Here is a 22,089-nt window from a genome sequence, read left to right on the forward strand (position 1 = left end):
AGGAAGCAAGGCAGGAAGGAATGAGGGTGGTGGTGGTGAGGGTCATGGTGGTGGTGGTGGTGGTGGTGGCGTCGGGGGTGTGAGGTCAGGGATCACGGCTTGTCCTGCGTCCGGCGAGACATTTGTAAACAACTCGATTCATGCGACAGAGACTGGAGGGAGATATTTCGTGGGGCGAGGGACGGAACAGACCTGTGAAAAGATGGGAAGGGAGAGGGAGGAGGAGGTGGAAGGGAGCTTAGAAGGGATAGGAAAGAAAATAGTAAGGGAGAGAGCGTTGGGGAATAAGGATGAGAGAGTGAGATGTCTGTTCGTGTTGAAAAGAGAAGAGAATGGGGAGAGGAAACAGAAGGGAGAAAGAGAGAGATAGAGAGTAAGAGGTGAAGGAAGAGTGAGAGGTGTCTAGACTACTGAAGGAAAAGCAAAGGGACATGAGGAAGGTGAGGAAAAGGTGGAAGGGTATTAGGAAGGGTTAAGGAAGGGCAAGAGAGGAAGGAATGTTTTAAGGAATACTTGGGAGGGTTAGGAAGAGGTGAAGGGGTATCTAAGAGAGGTGAAGGGAGGGCAACGGAGGAAGGATGCTTGCAGGAGAGTGAGGAAAAGGTGACAGGGTGCTTGGGAAGGGTTAAGGGAGAGCAAGGGAGTGACGGATGCTGGGAGCTGGGAGGGGGAGGAAAAGGATGAAGGGGTATCTAGGAAGGAGTAAGGGGAGGGCAAGGGAGCTACGGATGCTGAGAAGGGTGGAAAAAAGTGTCTGAAATGGATGGAGGGAGGACAAAAGGGTGAGGAAAAGTGAAAGAGTATATCGAAAGGCAAAAACAAGCAGTAGGTTAACAACTAGAGTAACATTTTTATTCCTTTGTATTTGTGTGTGTATAACATGTTTGATTTTCTTTCTTTTTTCCTCAGGTACGTGTATGTTACGCGTTGTATTCCTGGATATCCAGTTTCCTCGTCAGTCTCTCTCCCTCTCCCCCTGCCCCCCCTCGCGTGTGTCCGTGAGTACATACATACATACCTTTTGTAACACACACACACACACACACACACACACACACACACACACACACACACAGTTGTTAGTTTTCTCCCCCTCTCCCTCTCTTCTCTCCCTCCCTCCCCTCCTCTTCCACCCTCCTCTCCCCCTCTCCTTCAACTGTCCCACATTTTCCTCTCACTGTCTCTCCTTCTTTCTCTTCCTCTACGCCGGCGATGACTATAATGTTTATGCAGGGTGTTTGAGCTGTCCTTTAGGGGGGGGAGTGGGAGGGGTGTTGCAAAGAGGGCGAGAGATGGAGGAGGAGGAGGAGATGGTTGTCATGATACAGTGATAAATGTTCTAGTTCTTGTATTAATTCACACTCTTGGTTACATCAATTCAGTAGCATATTTTTTGTGTGTGTGTCTGTGCGGTGGAAATAATGATCATGATTTTAGCGGTGTTGTTTGTAATAATGAAGATGATAACAACACTAAATAAATTAATGATAGTAAATGAAGGTTGACTTAGATTAGAAGGGTAAAGTTTAAAAATACAAAATAATAGTCAGCCAGAATGAAGAAATTAGTGAAAAAAAGGAAAATGAATCAAATAAAGTCACATAAAAAGGAGGAAAGGTTCAATTAAGGTAAAATAAAAGGAACAGTAAAATAAAAAGCTGACAAGAAGATTAAGAAAAAGTAAAATGGATCAATTAAAGTCAGAAAAAAAATAAAAAGGGTTCAGTTATTAAGGTTAAAAAAAAAAGAACAACAGAATAGGGAGCGGGTAAGAACATGGTGGTTGTGGTGGTGGTGGTAGTGGTGATAGTGGTGGTGAGGATGCTGGTGTTGGTGAGAGTGGTTGTGGTGGTAGTGGTGGTAGTGGTGGTGGTAAGGATGCTGGTGATGGTGAGAGTGGTGGTGGTGGTAGTGGTGGTGATGGTGAGAGTGGTGGTGGTGGTGGTGTGGTGGTGGTGGTGAGAGTGGTAGTGGTGGTGGTGGTGGTGAGAGTGGTAATGGTGGTGGTGGTGGTGGTGAGAGTGGTAGTGGTACGTGGTGGTGGAGGTGGTGGTGATGGTGGTCGTGGTGGTGGTGGTGGTGAAAGTAGTGGTGTTGTGATGGTGTTGAGGTGGTGGTGGTGGTGGTGGTGGTGGTGATGGTGGTGGTGGTGTTGGTGGTGGTGGTTGTGGTGGTGGTGGTGGTGGTGGTGGTGGTGTGGGGGGTGGTGGTGGTGGTGGTGGTGGTGGTGGTGGTGGTGGTGGTGGTGGTGGTGGTGGTGGTGGTGGTGGTGGTGAGAGTGGTGGTGGTGGTGGTGGTGGTGGTGGTGAGAGTGGTGGTGGTGGTGGTGGTAATGGTGGTGTTTCTGTACTCTCCCTTGTTGACTCTCCCCGCGGGTCACCTTCTTAACATATTTGCCCGGGTCCTCGAGAGCTAATTTGCACCTGTGATGTGTCTTATCCCTCTTAATTAGTCAGCTTCTTTTTAATGCCCTATTCGGCGGTGCTTTCATGCGGTCTGGTTTGTCACTTTGCTTTACACTAACCTCTTTTTTTTCCTCTTGTCACTTTGCTTTACATTAACCTCTTTTTCCTACTCCTCTTATCTTCCTTTCTTTTCTTCTTCTGTGTGTGAGAATTAGGGAGAAAATTTGCTGGTCTTAGTTCGTCACTTTGCTTTACACTAACCTTTTTTATCCCTCCACTTGTCACTTTCCATTACATTAACCTCTTCTTTTTTCCTCTTCCTTTCTTTTCTTCCTTTGTGTGTGTGAATTAGGGAGAAAATTTGCTGGTCTTAATTTGTCACTTTGCTTTACATTAACATTTTTTTTTCCTCCTCTCTTTTCTTCATTTCTCTTCCTTTGTGTGAGGAAATAAAGGAATAGACGTTTGAGTTCCAGTTTGGTCACACTATCTTAACTTATTTTTTTTCCTCCTCCTGTCTTTCTTTCTTTTCTATTCCTTTGTGTAAGTGAATAAAGGAGTGAAAGCGCTATACAATTCTAGTTTGTCACTTTCCTGAACCCGAAACTCTTATTTTTCCCATTTTTTTCTTTCTCTTTCTCTCTTTCTGTGAGTGAACAAGGGAGAGAGAGAGAGAGAGAGAGCGAGCACCAAGTATATTCTGCAGGTGATATGTGAGAGGAAAACTACGTAAGGTGAAGGTAAGGGCGAGAAGATTGAGAATAACGTAATGAGGGGACTGAGAGGAGTGAGATCGAGTAGAGAAAACAAACGGGAGATTGTGTGTTGTGTGTCTGGCGAAAACAGGTGGCTTGTGAAAACAGGTGGGGTGCGGGTACAGGCTAGCTGGTGAGGATATTTTTAGGTGGCTAGCTGAAGACAGATGACGGTCGGTGACGATGGAAGAGATGGTGGAGACGGATGGTGATGAAGAGAGAGGTAGTTGAAGTGGTTTAGGGAGACAAATAGGTGGTGAAAATAAGTGTTGAAGATAGAGTGTTAAGTAGATACGTGCTTGGTGACCATTGGTGTAGATATATGGTGATGAAGAAGGGTAGTTTACGGAGATTAATTGGTAGTACAGACAGGTGTTGATAGAAGATAGCAGGGTGGTTAAGATAGAAGATAGGAGAGTGAAGATAAGTGGGTAGGTATGGGTAAGTGGGTTGTGTGATAAGGTGAATAGCTGGGAAATAGATGTTGATTGAATTAGGTGGGTTTGTGAGACAGGGAAAGAAGACAGGTGTGTTTTGTCAGTGAAAAAAGAGAGATGAGAATTTTTTTTTTTTATATCGCAGCCTATTGCGCCGTTAGGCTTCCTCACTGGTGGGTCCTGATGGTCGGCCCAGCCCGTTGTGGCGCAGGCCAGTGTTATTTATTGGTGCCATCTTGCATTGGCTCATACTGCCCCCCGGAGCATCTTCTTGGAGAAGTTATCTAGAGTCCGGGTTTATAGGTGGTCTTCAGGGCAGCATGTGGGTAGTCTTAGGCCACTCGGCGGTGACTGAAAAATCCCAGCTGTGTACCGGCCAGGATTCGAACCGACGTCCCTCCTGGATCTCCCGAACGCGACGCCGGCACGCTACCACTCAGCCACCGTCTCCCCTGTTACCGCTACCTCAAAACGTCCATCTCTACTGTCACTCCTCAACTCTATTCCTTACTCCTTATATTCATCCTTCTCCTTCATCCTAATCACCTTCCCACTACCCCTTGACACCTTACGAACCCTTCCCCTCCTTTCTCCTATTCCTTCCAACCTTATTCTCTTATCGCCTTCTTCTCCTCTTTCTTCTCCTTCATCCTATCGTCCTACCACCACCATCACCTTTTCGTCTCTTCCCCTTTCTCCTTCTCTTCCTTACATCTTCCTCTCACCCCTTCTCCTTCTCCCTCCTCCTTCATCTCATCACCCTTCTATCCCCACCACCCTACCATCTCTTCTCCTCCTTTCTCATCCTCTTTTGCCGTCTCTTTTCCTCCATTCTGATCATCCTACCAGCCCCTGACACCTCCTCTTCCCTCCTCCTCCCTTCTCGTCCTCTTCCGCCGTTCCGCCTGGCATGTATTTGACAATCTGGAAGGCAAACAGGCGCGGGCGTGTGTGTCATCCCTTCGGCGGCTGTGAGAGGGCAAGGAGTGATGGTATTAGTGATGGCGTGGGAGGGTGATGGAAAGCCCTTCGTGTCACCCTGCTTTCTTCTCCTGCTTGTTCTGCTTGAGTGAAGGAAGGAAGGACTGGCGGTAGTGGTAAGCCTTCCTCCTACACCACGCCCTGCTTTGGTGTACTTGATGTTGGTGTTGTTTGGGTGTTGAGTCTTATGTGTTTGTTGTGTTGGATGCCCAGAGAGAGAGAGAGAAAGATAGATAGATTGATAATGGACAGATAGATGTATAGAGATAGAGAGAAATACAGATAGAAAGAGTAGTAAGATCTTTTTTTTCTGGTGGTATTTTCTTCTTGTTTCTTCGCGTGCGTATTGTATAATTTATTGATAGTGTTTCGAAATTCGTTTTACTATTGGGCAAAGTTGTGTTTTAAGACGTATTTCCCGTTCTTTTATTTTCTTAGTTGGTATAGATAGTATATTAGATTATAACTCCTGTGGGTCTTTGTAATCTTGCTATCCCTGACATATATTTCCCAGCTCTTTACATTTAGAGTTGTCCTTCTTTTTCTAAGTTTATTAAAGAGGGCAGTTTCATATTTTCTCATCCATGACTCGCTCTGTTTTTGTTTTTTTGTATCTTTCGGATCTCTTTCATTATCGCGCCGCTCATGTCCTCCTCGTCCCTGGAGATCATGTCTTCACCCTTATTTATACCCTCCCTCCTTCCTCCCTCCCTCCATTTACCGACCCCTCAGTGTCCTACCCACCCATGCCCTCCTTCCCTTTACTCCTCCCTTCCTTCACTGGTCCCTTCCTATCCTACCCAACCATGCCTTTCTTCTTCCCTCCCTCCCTTCCTTCCTCCCTTCCGGCGTCACCCTTGGGAGTCAGAGGTATGTAGGAGTAGTGCCACTGTGCCTCGTCAGGGAGTAGGGGAGGAGTGGAAGGAGGGAGTGGAATATAAGGGAGAGAGAGAGAGAGAGAGAAAGAGAGGGAGAGAGAGAGTTGGAGTACTGAGGGAAAACTGAGGGGATGAATTTCAGCGATGGTGGCGCCGCGGTGGAAGGGAGCGGCAGCTTTAGTTGTTTATGTGTTTATTGGCATTCCATAAAGAGAGGCAGAGCAAGAACGTTAGTAAATATAAAAGAAATGATGCCCGGTTGTTGCTCCTCTCTCTCTCTCTCTCTCTCTCTCTCTCTCTCTCTCTCTCTCTCTCTCTCTTCTCTCCATCCTCCTCATGTACCGTTAGTTGCGTTTGTTTGTTTGTTTGTTTATGTGTTTTCTCTTGTAGTTTCTTTTTTACAGTCTTTCTTCTCATTTTTTTCCATTCCTTTTTCTCCCCTTTCTTATAGTTATTTTTCCCCCTTCTTCTTTTCCTTTTATTTCATTCTCTCCCTTACATTTCTTCACCAGTTTTCTTCCCATTCTCTTTTTTTGTTTTACTTCTTCTCTTCTGTTCTTATACTCATCTCTTCTCATATCCCTCCTCCTTTCCCCTTCCCTCTCCTCTTCTCCCCTCCTCCTGTCTCCCCTACTCATTATTCTTCCATCTGCCTCCCCTCGTCTGGTAGTTTGTCACCCGAGAGAGAGATGAATAAATTCTCCACACCCATAAACATAAATTCATTCTCCCAATTAACAAAGAAAACATAAAGTAGCCAAAATAATCTTGACTCGCACAATTTACACACTCCTGCTACCGTGTGTGTGTGTGTGTGTGTGTGTGTGTGTGTGTGTGTGTGTGTGTGTGTGTGTGTGTGTGTGTCCACGTGTCTTTCGTTATCCGCGTACACACATCGACGATAAAGCTTTGAGAAAACATACACCAAAGGGAATCAAACACCGTGTTGACTGTTGGAGGGCAGTCTACGTGGGATTGGATTCTATGACTGTGTGAATCCTTTTGTCTCTGTCACGGTCCGGTCAGTGTGCGGGTTCGAAGCCTAGGCCGGGGTGAGCAGGTGCGAGGAGAGAAGAGCATTGGAATCCCTTCTTCTGCGTTTCTTAAAATGTCTTGTTGATTTCCGCCACGCTTCAGAAAAGAGCTATGTTGATTGTTGTTGTTGATTGTTGTTCTGCTGCTGTTGTTGTTGCTCTGTCTCCCAAAGAGTTCTGTTCATCTCCATTTTTGCTGTTGCTCTGTTTTTTTTATAATTCTTTCAATACATGAGTTTTCTGTTTCCAAGTTTCTATTTTTAAGCGCAGTCTCTTTTCTGTGGTTTGTGTGTTTTCAGCGCCTCTTACTGTGAGTTCTGTTGATTTCCATGTTTTCTGTTGCTCTTTTTCTTATAATTCGTTCAATACATGAGTTCTCTGCTTCCCAGTTTCTATTTTTAGTGCAGTTTCCTTTCTGAGGTTCGTGTTTTTCCAGCGCTTCTTACTGTGAGATCTCTGGCTGTGTTTCATATTAGACTTTCAATATATGCGTTCTCTGTCTCCCAGTTTCTTTTCCAATCTTGTTTCTTTTCTGTGGGTTGTGTTATAGCAGTGATTATAAAGAGATGAGTGACTGATTTTATCTCTTTCTATCCATTCATCCAAGCATCTAGTTAATTATTTAGCCAACTCGTCAGCCAGCCAGTCAGCCAGTCGCTTCCCACTGCTAGCTAGTAAAAAACACACACCAACACTAACATCTATTGTAAACTCGGGCGAAGTGGTCTAAAAACACTCGATGAATCACCCCGCTAAGGTCAAAGGGTCAAGCAGGCGGAGATAACACACAGGGGCCACGCATACCTACCTGTTCGGGGGCACCTCGGATCTCTAATTAACTGTAGCGCGGCCTTGAGGTGACACAGGTGTTAATTAAGCCATCGAGCAATTATTTCTTCTCAGGTGACGCCCGATCATTAGAGCAAAGACAAAACGTGTACCCCTGGTCCTTACACACACACACACACACACACACACACACACACACACACACGCACACGCAGTAATCAGTGGTTAGCTTCCCCCGTCAGCAGGAGGGTGTTGTGCAGCGCCGCGGAGTGTCAGGGTATCGCTGGGACTGAGTTATGGGCCCTGGGATAGCAGGAGAGGGGCGGGGGGTGCTGGGGGGCTATAGGCAGGAGGTGAGTCTGGGGGGAAGTAGTTGGATGCTGAGGTGAGGGTGAGGGAGGCAAAGGGGATGGTGTGGGAGAGGAGGGGGTGACAGGGAGACAGGGATACACGACTTGAGAGTGGTAAGGAAGGGGTGATGTGGCTGAGGAAGGGATACACGGAAGGAAAGGGTATAAGTGGGATGTGAAGGGTGATTGTAGGGGGGAGGGGTGATGAGGAAGGAGATTTGCTGGGAGGGAAACCTTTCACTATGAGGCAAATTTTGTTATTGTTTAGTTAGTTAATTAGTTTTGTTATTCTTCTCGCATCTTCGCATCTTCTTCAGTCCCTGTTTATCTTACACCTTGAAATCCAATCAGCCAGTCATTTTATTCCTCCATATGACGGCCACGTAACTACATATAACCACAAAACCACCACCAACACGACAGCACATTAAGACCAAAACAAGCACGCCACCCACATAAAGCACACACACTCAAAAAAAAAAAAAAAAAAACGCACACACATGCACACTCTCACAACTCACACATTCTTTATCACACTGACACTTCGAGGAACACAGCAGCCACCTCAGCCACCTCAGCATCCTTGTAACAGGTGCTAACACAGGCGGAGGTGACGCTGCCGGACTGGGGCCTTTGCTTATACAGTACATAGCCCTCTATTGGTACAGGGGCCGAGAGGAGAGGCGGTGATGTAGGGTACTTGTGGTCGGTAGCCAGGCCCCATCTGACACCCTCGCAGACTTCAGGATGGGGGGAGGCCAGAGGTCGAGCCTGAAGGGACTGGAAGACGAAGAGGAAGGAGGAGGAGTTGGAGGAGGAGGTGAGGTGGAGAAACTGCAAGTAGGAGAAGGAGGAGTAGTTGGGTTAAGGGACCGTTAGGAAGAAGGGGACATGATGGGGTTGTTTGAAGGAGGAAGGAGAGTTGTACGAAAAAATAGCGAAGATGAGGAGGAAGGAGTAGGAGGAAGAGGAGGAGAAATTGGGATGGAGAATTTGCAGGGTGAAGAGGAAAGATTGTAGGGTAGGCGGTGGCCGAAGTGATAGCGTACTGGACCCACATTCACCGCGTGATGGACGACGCGGGTTCGAATCCTCACGCTACCACTCGGATTTTTCAGGGACCGCCGAGTGGCTTAAAACTACCCACATGCTGTCCTGAAGACCACCCATCAACCCGGACTCTAGAGGAAGCCGTCCAAGCGAATCAAGAACGAGTTCCGGGGGTCAGCATGAGCCAATGCAAGATGGCGCCACTATAAACACTCGCCTGCGCCAGAACGGGCTGGGCCGACCATCAGGCCCCACCTGGAAGAAGCCTTGGGCCGACCATCAGGCCCCACCGGGAAGATGCCTACCGGCGCAATAGGCAACAACGTAAAAAAATAAAAAATAAAAAAATTTAAAAAAAACAGTGAAGATTGTTGCAAGAAGGAGGAGGAGGAGGAAGAGTAGTAGTAGTAGGAGGAGGAGGAGGAGGGGATTCATGGAAGTTTGCCCTAATGGTGGTTGGTGTGTCTGTCCCGTCAGCCTCAAAGATGGATGCTAATGGTACCGACGAAGGGATATGCGAGTGTGCGTGTTTGTGTGTGTGCGTGTGCGTGTGCGTGTGTTCGTGCTTGCGGCAGATAAAGAAGGTTATGAGGTGCTGAAAATACGTTGAATTAATATAAGTTTTATAATCAAACCAGTATCAGAATGAGTATTGAATTTCATACCTTTATTTATTCCTTTACCGATTTCTCACACTCATCAAGGTATCGGTTAACGTTCCCCTCCCTCCTTCCCTCCCTCCCTCCTTACCTGCCTTTCTCTCCACCTTCAATTGCTTCTCTCCTCTTCTATAACTATTTTCCTTTCTCTTCCTCTCCATTGTCCTTCTGTTGCTTCTCTCTCCTTTTAATTCAATGTTTACTTTAATGTCGTAGTTGCTTAATCTTCCTTATGGCATGAAGTGTATGCATTATTTATATTTGACTTATAACTTTATTTCTTCCATCACACTCATGTCTCACCCTCCCGCATTCCTTTTCTCTCTCTCTCTCTCTCTCTCTCTCTCTCTCTCTCTCTCTCTCTCTCTTGCATACTCTTTCCTCCCCTTTCAGCTTCTCTCTCCCACTCACGCATTCCTTTGCTTCCTTACTTATTCTTCTCTCTCCCTCCCTTCTCTCTTTCTCTCTTGCATACTCTTTCCTCCCCCTCCAGCTTCTCTCTCCGCCCCTCACCTGTTGCTCTCCTCCCTCACTTGTTCCCTCCCTCCTTCACCTGCAACACACCTGCACTGCCCAGGTAAGGCGGACACCTGCCAATAAAACAAGATGACTCATAAAACGTCAACAGGCTCGCTGCAACCGTCATTATATACTGGAAAGAAAAAGAATGACGGAGTGCACAACTTTTTGCAGATTTTTTTCCCATTGTAAAGTGGAAGCTGTGAGTGCCGTTTTATAGTGGTGCGGTTTCTTTTTCTTCTCGTCTCATGATTCAGAGGAGAAAGTCGGTTATTTGTGTGTCGACGAGGCGTGCACAGCAAGGCGCGTGGGAGAGCGGCAGGTAGAAAAAGCAAACAATAAAGGGTGGCTGCGAGGCGAGGGTGGGGTGGTCAGAGGGCCGGGAGGGCAACGCGTGTCCTGGCGGGAGGGCAAGGGTCGCGGTGGTGTACTGGCGGGGGTGTGGGGGCGGGGGGGGGGGATCGTCGGCCGTCGATGCGGTGTATAGTAATGGCCGGCCGGGGACGAGCAGGTCAGGGCACGTGACAGGGATGTGCAGCATAAAAAGTGATGGCGAGTCTGAGGGCTGAGGGCGGTGCAGGACAAGGCAGGGCGGGGCGGGGAGGTGCCTGGCTAGGGCCGCGTCTCACAGTCAGTGTTTGTGCACCAGCCGAGCCGCACCGCGCACAGCCATCCGCCGCCGCCAGCTCCACGCGCTCACCAGCCGCCGCGCGCCACGCTCCGGGACGCGGAGCAAGTTGCCTGTGACTTGTGAGTGTGTGTGCTGCAGCCGGGACCAGTGCCCCCCGAGGGGCCGCAGCTCTCGGAATGAAGGTGTCAAAGTTGCTTCTGTTGCTCATGCTGCTGCTGGCCCTAAGGGTTGGGGGGGAGCTCCCACGGGGCCACCTGCGGCGGAGGGCGAACTCTCGAGGACTACAGCAGCGGCCTCATGGCAGGTCTTATCGCATGATGGCCGAGCAAGCGAGCCGCGCCGGCACCGGCAACAGGCTGGGCCACGTTCGGTGTGAGGGCAGTGAGGAGCACGTGCGCCGCGCGCTGCACGTGGTGACGGCGCGCGTCGAGCACGTGGGTGTCTTCACCACGCGACTCCGGGTGCGGCGCGTGCTGCGGGGCGCCGCCTTGCCCCACACCCTCACGATCTCCACCTGCACCGTCGCCTGCTGCACCCTGCACCGGCGGGACACGCGCCTTTTCCTGCTGGGGCGTCCCGAGTCGGCAGATGGCGAGGACGTGTTCCCGCAGGTGGCGCCGCCACTCGCCGTCACCCACCGGACGATGGGTCTCCTCAAAGGTAGGCAGACGCGGCACTAACCAGTAGCGGGTCGAGGCGGCAACAGCAATAAGGCGCTGCCCTGTCTGGCCCCTCCCCGCGGCCCACGCACCCCCCCCTGCCGCCGCTTGCACGCTGCCCTGTCTTCCCTTACCTATCTGCCTGCATCGCGCCACGCCAGCCGCCATAAGAGGTGTGGCCGCACAATTATTTTGCCGCGTATAAATACGTGGCACCAACGGCCGCCGCGTCCATCATCCTAGTTGTCCAATTAAAACAATCGTTCTTTATGTTCCTCCTGGCAGGTGTCGAATTTATTGTTTATATTACTTTCTTCACCTCCCCCCCTTCCCCTGCTCTCTTCCGCCCCGCCCCTCAGCGATGGGTGGCGCCCAGTACCGCCCACAATACAACACTCGCGCGATGGCTGTGAAAACCTCCGAAACGCAGTGGATCGCCGCGCCAGGTGCTGCGGCTCAGGTGTGCTGCTGCGGGGCGGCGAGGCAGGGCCGACGCACTGCCCCGCCGCTGCCCAGGCTGAAGGCTTTATGTCCCTTGAACTCTGACTCGCGGGGAGTTATTCATCGCCATGACAACCCCGCGTTTGGGGGAGAAAATCATTACGTCATGCGGAAGAGGAGAAATGGAGTGAGGAAGGAGGGCGAGTAAGACGCGTGTTGAAATACCGACAAAGGCTCTGGTGACGCAAGGCCGAGGGCGATGAGATGAACAACACGGGGCGGGGCGGGGCGAGGCATGGCGAGGCGGGTGGCGTGCCTGAGCCTGATAGTCGCGGCTCGTGTTGTTTGGGACCCGCCGCCACACAGCCCGGCGGGGGAGGCGAGGAGGAGTATGGCCCAGGCGCGGCAGGTGTTAATGGCGACGCCTGACACGGTGCCTGGCCCGGCGGTGCATGCGTTAAGGGGAACGTGTCAGGCGGGAACGTTCAGGGTGTGCATTGGGTGTTTAGTGTGCCTTTATAAGTACACAAACACCTGTATTGACGGGATCTGAGTGTCTGAAGCCTTCTTGGACGTTGACGACTTTTAGCGAACCCTTTTTTCGTACACTAGATTTACCGCATCGTTTTTTCATCCTGTTCCAACGAGAGAAAGAAAAGAACTGACGTATTTACATAGCTAGGTAAGGAGAGAGAGAGAGAGAGAGAGAGAGAGAGAGAGAGAGAGAGAGAGAGAGGGTTCATGCATACTGTAAATATTCTTGATTCATATCCTCACTGTTTACGTCAGAAGAGACTTTTCACACTTTTCTTGTTCCCGAGAGAGAGAGAGGAGAGAGAGGGGGGAGGAGGGTGTGCTTGGGAGAGGAGGAATGAGGAGTGAGTCAGTTAGCAAGAAAAAAAAAAAAGAAAAAAGGCCCCAGATTAGCTGCTTGGACGAGTGCGTTACAAGGGCGCCTTTCACACGTAACAACCTACTAATTAGCTGTAATGAAGTGCTTCCCCTTTCCTCCTCCTCCTCCTCTTCTTCCTGCTTGCCTTTCCCTTCTTCCCATTCCACTTCTGCCTCTATCCTATTCTCTATCCTCTGTCCTCTGTCCTTTCCACAATCCTATGTCCCTTCATTCCCCATGATTGACACGTCTTCTTCTCTCCCGATCCTCCTCTTTCCCTCTTTCCCGGTTTCCTTCCTCCCCTTCCTCCTGTCTCATCCCTCATCTCTCCCTGTCAGTTCTTTTCCCTCTCCCCTACCTCTCCCTTGCCCTTTTCCACTACCTACCCCTGCCTTTGCCTTCTTCCTAACCTTCTCTCTTCCTATTCTCTCTTCTACTGCTGTCTCCGTATCTTTTCTCCTTTTCACACTCACTGTTCTCTCCTATCCTTTTCCCTTGTGATTCCTAAGTTTAGTTGAGTTCTCCTTAGCTATATGACCTAACTAAAGCCTTTCACGTATATTTCGTCCTCCCTTTTTCCCTCTAATGCCTCTCTCCCTCATTAACTACCTTTACTTTTACCTCTTCCATCTGTGCCACTCTCATCTAACCCACACAGACTAAAGATGATGTGTTTACTAAGCTTAATCGAAGGCCCTATAGCTGAAGCCTTCCCATGTACATTTACTCCATTCCCACTTACTCCTAATGCCTCCCTCCACTTATACCCCTCCCACCTGACCCCAGAGGGCCCCCCCACCCACCTGCATGACCTCCCAGGCGTCATCGTCCTCGAAGGTCACGAAGTGGTGGTCAACATTCCTGGTCGGTGTTTCTTCGCCGCCCAGGAAACTCTTGCATCACCAGCTCCTCCGGCCTCGTGTTGGGAGCGGATGTGATGTAACTTGATGGTCTTTTGTTTTTTTGTGGCGTTGGTGTGATCTTTATCCGTCTCTATCTCTGTCTATCTTTCTGTCTCTTACAAAAAAACATAACGCGGTGAAAATAAGTGACAAAACTGATATTACAGAGACTACACTTCGTCTCATCAACTAAACTAAGAGAAAGACTTAGGTAGTGTGTGTGTGTAAGAGATAGAAAGATAAACAGAGAGAGAGAGAGAGAGAGAGAGAGAGAGGTACGTATATAAGATCCATGCTTTAGAGAATTTGCTGGGAATTACGTCTTTTACTAGAATTAGAAGTACCTGAAATATAAAAAAGAGAGAAAGGAATGTAGGTTAAGAAAGAGAGGTATAAGGAGAAGGCGGAAGAGGAAGTGAATCAAATAGTTCTTTCTCACTTTTACAGGTCGTCTCAAAATATCGTGGCACGTGTGTAGGCGAGAGAAAAAAAAAGGCAGATGGAAGGCGGGAAAGGAAATGAAAGAGCAAGGAAATGGGAAGGGGATAATAATCAGGAGGAGAAGTAGGAAGGAGGAAAAGGCTAAAGGAATGCGATGTATCATAATAATTACTGTATGGTGTGTAATGAGAATGAAGATCGGAAAAGAATACGCTGGAAAAGTGAGTAAATGTTGAAAAATAAATGATGTGGAGAGAAACGTGGAGAATAGATTAGAGAAGAAGTAAGGACAATAGAAACGGAGAGGAGAGGAGAGAACAAGTAATTAAGGGAGAGTTAAAGAAAAGGCAATGAGAGTAGCGGAGTAGAGTCAGAGATAGCAGGTATTGAGAAGAGAAACGTGGAGAATAGATTAGAGAGGAAGTTAGGACAATAGAAACGGAGAGGAGAGAACAAGTAATTAAGGGAGACAGATTAATGAGTAGTTGAGGAGAGTTAGTGAAAGATAAGGCAATGAGAGTAGCGGAGAAGAGTCAGAGAGAGCAGTGACAAGTGGAGTAGAGTTAGAGACAGAGAGAAAATTGAGTAGTGGTGAAAGAGTCGACGGGATGCAGTGCGCGCGCCGCCTCCAGAGTGTCGAGTGTTGGCAATTAATTTCGGCCGCATGACCCTCCATTAATGAGTCGTGAGGCGGAGGTTCGAACCCCACGCGCGGGAGGGAGAAAGGGAGGGTTGGATCGTATACGTCGTCGGATTCGCTAGCTGTGATTTGTGGCTCGTCAAAAGGGAATTAAGACGCCACGTACTCACTTCTAAAACCTCTTAAATGGTACCTTTTTTCTTTAATATTTGCTGATGTGTTTAGTAAATCGTCATGTTCTTCGTTTCCCTCGTGAGTAATTAATTGGTGAAAGCACTGGATTAGTTTTTCCTTAATTTGGTGTAAGTGAAAAAAAGGTGAGTGTGGGTGAGGCAGGTTTAGGGGAGTGAGGTAATGAGTGTGCGTGTGCTCGTGTGTGTGTGTGTGTGTGTGTGTGTGTGTGTGTGTGTGTGTGTGTGTGTGTGTGTGTGTGTAGGGCCAGATGATGTCGTGTCCCGTTGACGAGAGTGACGGCGCAACCACCTGGCGGACACCTGATCTCCCCCTTCCCCTGTATCCTTCTCCCCCTCCACCCACACACACGCCCTCCGCCACCTTCCCGGACGTGTTTTTACCGCCGCCGCCGTTGCCTCTCGCACTCTGCCTTACATCATTCAATCCGTCACACCTTTTACATGCTTTCCTCCAATCGCAGTGTTTTATAAGGTAAGCGAAGCACCAAAAGCCACGTATAGGAACACAAGCACCGGAAATATCACTGCCATTACTTACGTTTATACGGAGTGGGAGGAGAGAGAAAGAGTGAGGTGAGGAGAGTGAGAAAAAGGTCGGGGAGAAAGGGCAGAAGAGGAAGAGGCCTTTTTTAAACCTATAGTCTTGCCCCTTTTCTTTCCTACTCTCTTCTCCCTGTTCTTTTCCCTCTTCCTCTCTCCTCTTCATCCTTTTCCCCTCTTTTCTTGCCCATTCTCTTTCCTCCTCCTCATAAACAAACCTCTCGTCTCCTCTCTTCCTCCTATTCTCACTCTTCCTCTCCCCACCTTTCCTTTTTAATCCCCTACCCTCACATTCTCCTTCCCCTCCTCTCCCCTCCTTATTCTCCTTTCTTACTCCTGTTCTCCCTCTTCCTCTCCGGTCCTTGCACTTTTCCTCCTCTCCCCTTCCATTCTCCACCCCTTCCTCTCCCCTCTTCGCCCTCTTCCTCCCCTTCCATCCCATCCACCACTCTCCCCTCCTCATCTCTTACCACCCCGTCCTCCTCCCTCCTTATCCATCTCCTATCCCCCCTTCCCCCCTAAGCCAATCTGACAACTCAGTGGGCGGCCCGCAGTCAGGAGGCCGCCCACTGCTATGTCCCCGCCCACCATGAGGTAATATTTGCAACCCTGTGTTATCGCTGACCTGATTTGGTGTGTGTGTGTGTGTGTGTGTGTGTGTGTGTGTGTGTGTGTGTGTGTGTGTGTGTTTCTTCCCCTCTACGTATTTCCCCTACATGTCCCCCTTTCCCTTCCTTCCTCCCTCCTCCTCCTCCTCTTCCTCCTCCTCCTCTTCCTCCTCCTCCTCCTCCTCCTCCTCCTCCTCCTCCTCCTCTTTTCTTTCTTCCTCACCAAACATCTTCAACACATGTCATTCCCTCCCATTTCCTCCTCCTCCTCCTCCCAGGTCATAAGGCTTATTAGGTAAAAATTTCACCACTTCGAGTCCCGCTGCGTCTCTCTCTCTCTCTCTCTCTCTCTCTCTCTCTCTCTCTCTCTCTCTCTCTCTCTCTCTCTCTCTCTCTCTCTCTCTCTCTCTCTCTCTCTCTCTCTCTCTCTCTCTCTCTCTCTCTCTCTCTCTCTCTCTCTCTTCTCTAGGTTGAACTTGATGGCGGTCATGAGACTGTCTGCCTCGGCGAGTGTTGGTATTGGGGGAGGTGGAGGAGGAGGAGTAGGAGGACGCAATACGGTGGAAAAGGGGAAGGAAAACTAGAGAGGATGAACAGGAGGAGAAGAAAATGAGAAGTAGAAGAAGAAGTCAAAAGAACAGGAGGAGGAGGAGGAGGAGGAGGAGGAGGAGGAGGAGGAGGCTACTAATATGTGCAACCAAGCAGTGGACATTATTGTAACGATCAACGATAACAAGCGAGGCATATTTATGGCGGAGATGAGATACGAGAGAGAGAGAGAGAGAGAGAGAATCACTTTCCAACCTATATCTTCTCTGCATGAGCTCTAAACAAATATATAAAAAAAACAAAGTAAGAAAATTGAATAGAAAACGAGGAAAAATAATAAATAAAAAACCTTAGCCCAATCTTGTCCTTTCTCTTTACTATCAATATCACGTATAAAAAAATAATAAAAAATCCTGATTAATAGTTGAACATTATAGATTACTTTTAAGGCGACGGAGATGAGCACCGAGGCCACGCGCAGCTATAGCTTATGCCCCGAACTTTACTTCCTTATTTATAGTTCTCTTCATCACTCATCTATTCATCGCCTTAGTTAATTTATTACATCCACTTAAACCACATCAACCCAACACCACCACCACCACTTCCTCTTCTTCTTCTTCCTCTTCTTCTTCTTCTTCTTCTTCTTCTTCTTCTGTTTGTTTGTCTCTCAGCTGATCGCACAAACATACGCGGTGGAGCGGTTTGTTGGGTTGGCTGAGTGAAGGGAAAGGGAAAGAAAAAGGGGGAGGGGAGGGGGAAGGGAGATGTGGAGTGGTGGAGTGAGTGTGGAAGTTTGTAGCCAGTGGAATACTACATGTAATATTAAGTTCCGTGTGTGTAAAAGTGGAGGGGTTCGTGTGTGTGTGTGTGTGTGTGTGTGTGTGTGTGTGTGTGTGTGTGTGTGTGTGTGTGTGTGTGTGTGTGTGTGTGTGTGTGTGTGTGTGTGTGTGTTATAAAAAGAGAGAGGGAAAGAGATAGGCAGAAAGACAGAAACAGAGACAGAGAAGGAGGAGGAGAGAGATAGACAGACAGAGAGACATGCAGGCAGACAGACAGACAGACAGACAGACAGAGAGAGAGAGACCAACAGAATGGAATCAAAATCATGAACAGTTCCCGTTTTGGAGCTGGGGCGTAAAACTTGTCTTGCACACCTGTAGTTACTCCGCCAGGTGGGATGCAATTTTCGACAGGTGTTTTAGCAGGAGAGAGAACCGAGAGAAAGGAGAGAAGAGGAAGGATGGACAAGTAGGAACAACACGGGGAGAGAGAGAGAGAGAGAGAGATGAAAGCATGGAGAAGGGCGAGGGAAACTGAGGAGGAGTCATGGAGGTGGAGAGTGTCTGAAGATTATAAAATGGAGTAGAAAGTGAAGGGATTTTATTAGGAGAAGAGAGGGAGGATAGAGAGAGAAAAAGAAAGGAAAGATAAGGGATGAGTAAAAAGGGAGTGAAGGGTATACATATAGGAGAAGTAAGCGTAGATACGGAAGAAAGGAAGGATGAAAATAGGGACGAGTAGAGAGTGGGGAAGGGAAAATGGAGAAGATAGGGAAAGGGGAAAGGTTAAAAATAGGGGGAAAAGAGGAGGGAGTGGGGGAGGGTAAGTGAGAAGGATGATTAGTGGGGAAAACAGAGTGAGATTATGGAGTTTGCGAGAGAAGAAGGGCAAGAGTAGGACGCGAGGAAGGTTGAAGAGGAGGAGGAGCGGGGACGAGAAGAGAGTGAGATGATTAGTGGGCAAGGCATCATCAGCTTCATGTGAGAGTCGCCGCGTGGAAGAATCACTTAAGGAGAAACACACGGCCCCTCCCATCGACCCTCCGTGCATGTGTGTGTGTACGTGTGCGTGTGCGTGTGTACCCCTTATATCGCTACCACGCCTACAGGCTCGATCATGCATCAAACATAAGCACGTGCAAAGTAATGGAGGACGATCCGTGAGAGGAAGAATTCAGTGGAAGGTTTCTCTCTCCATGGCGGGCGGGGCGTCGGAGCCGTTTCTTCTTGCCTCAGAGGAGCGGCCGCTGACCACTGACTGCCGAGGTTACTGAAAGCGGTCCGCCGGGGGTGTTTGGAATAGCAACGATCTTAAAGCCGCCGATGTCATGCCTTGTTAGCTTAAGAGGGCTGAAACTCTTTGAAAACTATAGATATAATAAAGTTGGCTTAGGTTAAAACTCGTAGAAAAATTCTTAAATACGTAAAGGAAAAGGAAATTAGCTGTGGTAAAGGATGTTTTAGCACTAATATGTAACCTGTAGACTTAATTGAAATAGAAGCATACGCTATAGCTGCGCGTGGCCTCTGTGCTCATCTCCGTCTCAAATACAGTAAATGGCAGACTATAAAAGCTTCCATTGACTTACTAAAATGATACATACGTACATAAAATCAAAGAACAGGCATACATAAAATACATGCATAAAATAGTCATACATACAATCATACATCAAATCAAAGAAGGCAGTGGATTTTAAAACTACAGAACAACGATTCAGTGTAAACAACCACAACAAACAATTCCCTTCACTGTGTTCTGAGTTAGTGACCCAATACATGACGTAGTGTCCATGTGTCCTAAATGCCACTACAGCCTCCACGTGTCCGGCTCACACCTGTATGCATGCCCCCGATGTGCACGTGTCCTCACCTTCGTGTATACTAATTCATCGTGGTCATACATCAAAGCGTGTATACATAATCCCGCCATGTGTATGTAGTATGTATATCACCATGTGTGTGTGTGTGTGTGTGTGTGTGTGTGTGTGTGTGTGTGTGTCCGCCGAGCCCACGCATTCATATGTATCACGGTTGTATATACAAGATACACGCCCACTCCCTCTTCCTCTCTCGCGCCCATACCTGCTACGCCCTCAGTCTATTCTCCTCCTCTTCCTCCTCCTCCTCTTCCTACTCTTCCTCATCGTCCATGTTTCCTCCTCCTCCTCGTCCTCGTCCTCCTTTTCTTAATTCTTCTCCGGCCACCCACGTGTGTCAACGCCCACCAGTGTGTGTGTGTGTGTGTGTGTGTGTGTGTGTGTGTGTGTGTGTGTGTGTGTGTGTGTGTGTGTGTGTGTGTGTGTGTGTGTGTGTGTGTACAATGGTTGGTATTTCACGCCCACTCCACCCTCTCCACGCTGCCTATATGAAACCCAAAATTACTATCTACAAGTTTACCGCCCCCGCCCCCGCCCACGCCCGTGCCCGCCCATATACTAGGCCAGTCAGGCTCCTTTATGCTCTTCCTTTCTTTACCTTCCCTCCCGTTACTTCCCTTCCCTTCCATTTTCTTCCATTCTCTTCCCTTACTCTCTTATCCCTTCTCTTCCCGTCCCCTCCCTTCCCTGCCCATTCCTGTCTTTCTCGTCCTTTCTCTGCCTTTTCCTTCCCATCCCTAACTTTCCCTTTCCTTTCCTTCCCTTCCCTTCCCTTCCCTTTCCTTTCCTTCCCCTCTCTTCCTTTCTCTTCCTTTTCCTTCCTTTCCCTAACTTTTCCTTCTCTTCCCTTTCCTTTCCTTTCCTTTCCTTTCCTTTCCTTTCCTTTCTCTTCCTTTCTCTTCCTTTTCCTTCCTTTCCCTAACTTCCCCTTCCCTTCCCTTCCCTTCTTGTCACCACTAAACCCATACATCGCCCCTCCTCTGTCACTCAGCCCAGCACCTTCACCCCCTCCCCTTACATATCACCATAGGACCTCCCCCATTTCCCCCCCCCTCTTCCCTCCTCTTCGCCGACCCGCCCTGGTGATCCGGCTAGTGAGTGGTGTCCGTGGGGGTGAGAGAGGGAGGGGCCAAACCTTCCCAACCCAAAAGGAATAATAAAAAGATAGGGTTTGATAAGCAGAAGGGGAGAGTCGGATAATGCAGATTTCCCTTAAAACATAAAGTATATTTGTGAATTTCGAGTTCGGAGAAAGTGATGGAAGGTTGGAATTATTTATTATCTGGTGTAGTTTTTTGGGGGGCGTCTGGAATAATTTTGCGGTTAACTTAAGAGGGTAGAAAAAAGGAGAAGGAGAAGGAAAATACAAATGAAGGGAGATAGGAAACGTGAAATATACGTACGCTGTAATTTTCTTAAGGGCATTAGTTCTGCATGTCGGATAAGGGAAGTGAGATCAGACAGATAAAGAAAGAAAAAAGAGGAAGAGATTGAAAAGGTGAACTAAATAATGCAACGAGAAGGACAGTAATAAGAAGTTAGGTGAAGAAGGCATTTAAATGAATAATCTAAACTTCTAAAGGAAGAAAAAACGGATAAAAATGTAGAGAATAAAATTTTAAAAAAGTGTAGAAATTTTAACGTATTCATTGTGAGAAAAAACACAAAACAACATCGCATAGTTTCAGTTCCTCTATGGTAAAACACTTTTCTTTCTGCCCGTCTGGTATGTCTGTCTATCCGTTTGTTTGTCTGTCTGTGTAAGGGGTGACGCGGACAATGACGAATGGCGGACAGACACGAACATGATAATTCACGTCATGTCATTCCAGTCTCTTATTGATGGTCGTTTTGTTTACCTTTGTGACGTGACTTGCAGGTACTGTCACTTCCATTCGCAGCCATGCCTCGCCCCCCCTGCCTCACCCCCCTGCCTCACCCCCCCTGCCTCGCCCTTTACCCCCTGTCGTCACACCCCTGTCCCTATACCACCCCCTATCCCCATATCCATCACCCTTGTATAACCTATTCCACCTTTCCCTCACCCCTGTGCCATCCATCTCTCCCTTTCCACCCTTCTGCGCCACCGTTCCCCCTCCTCCTCCTCTTTCTATTTCCTTAACACCCCCATTCCATTTTCTTTCCAACTCCTCTACCATTCATCATTCCCCTTTTCTATCACCTTTATACAGCCCATTCCTCCTTTATCCTCTAATAATTACCGCCCATCCTCGGCTTCCTCCTCCTCCTCCTTAACCCATTTATCTTGCACCTCCTGTATCCCCTTTTCCCAACTCCTGCATCGCCCATTCTCCTTATCCCCCACCCCAGCAACGCCCATCTCCCCTTTTGTCCCACTTTCAGCCGCCCATCCTCGTCCTCCTCTTCCTCCTCGCCTCCTCCCATCACCCTTGCCTCCCACCTTTTCCTCCTGACGTGTCCTGCTCACACCCTCACTTCCTGACGTGATGGATGGCTTCCCTTCACCACGACATGAGACTCGTCAGCAGGAGAGCATAAAGGTGTTTTAATCTTAGGCGACGTGTTATTTTTTAGCCTTTTTGGTTTAGGGTCTGTGTGTATGTGTGTGTGTGTGTGTGTGTGTGTGTGTGTGTGTGTGTGTGTGTGTGTGTGTGTGTGTGAGAGTTTATTTGGCACTTTTCGTTTGGTATTTTGAGGATTCGTTTATCTAGAACTGAATTAATGTCTCGAAGTAGTATCGTACCTGTTTATTGTACCTGTTTTTGTTGTTGTTTGCCGTTGTTGATAGTACCAGTAGGCTCTCTTGTGGGGACTGGTAGGCGGCCCGATCTCGTTAGTGGAGCGGATGAATTTTGTATTGAGTGGTTGTCGTGATATATGACTCGCGCTCTCTTAACTGATTCTTTTATAGAGTGGGGTGTATAATGGATGTTTTTTGTTTGGCAGTATTGATGGTTCCTTTGAGTCGAGTTTATCTGGTCTGAAAGTAAATTGTCGTAGCTAGTTGTTTATGTTCTTGATCTTTTAAGTTTTTTTTTGTGTGTGTTTGTGTTTGGGAGAATCTGAATAATGACTTTTGTTCTGATATATT

Source organism: Eriocheir sinensis, chromosome 2 (assembly GCF_024679095.1).
Source record: "Eriocheir sinensis breed Jianghai 21 chromosome 2, ASM2467909v1, whole genome shotgun sequence".
In the NCBI taxonomy this organism is placed as follows: Eukaryota; Metazoa; Arthropoda; class Malacostraca; order Decapoda; family Varunidae; genus Eriocheir; species Eriocheir sinensis.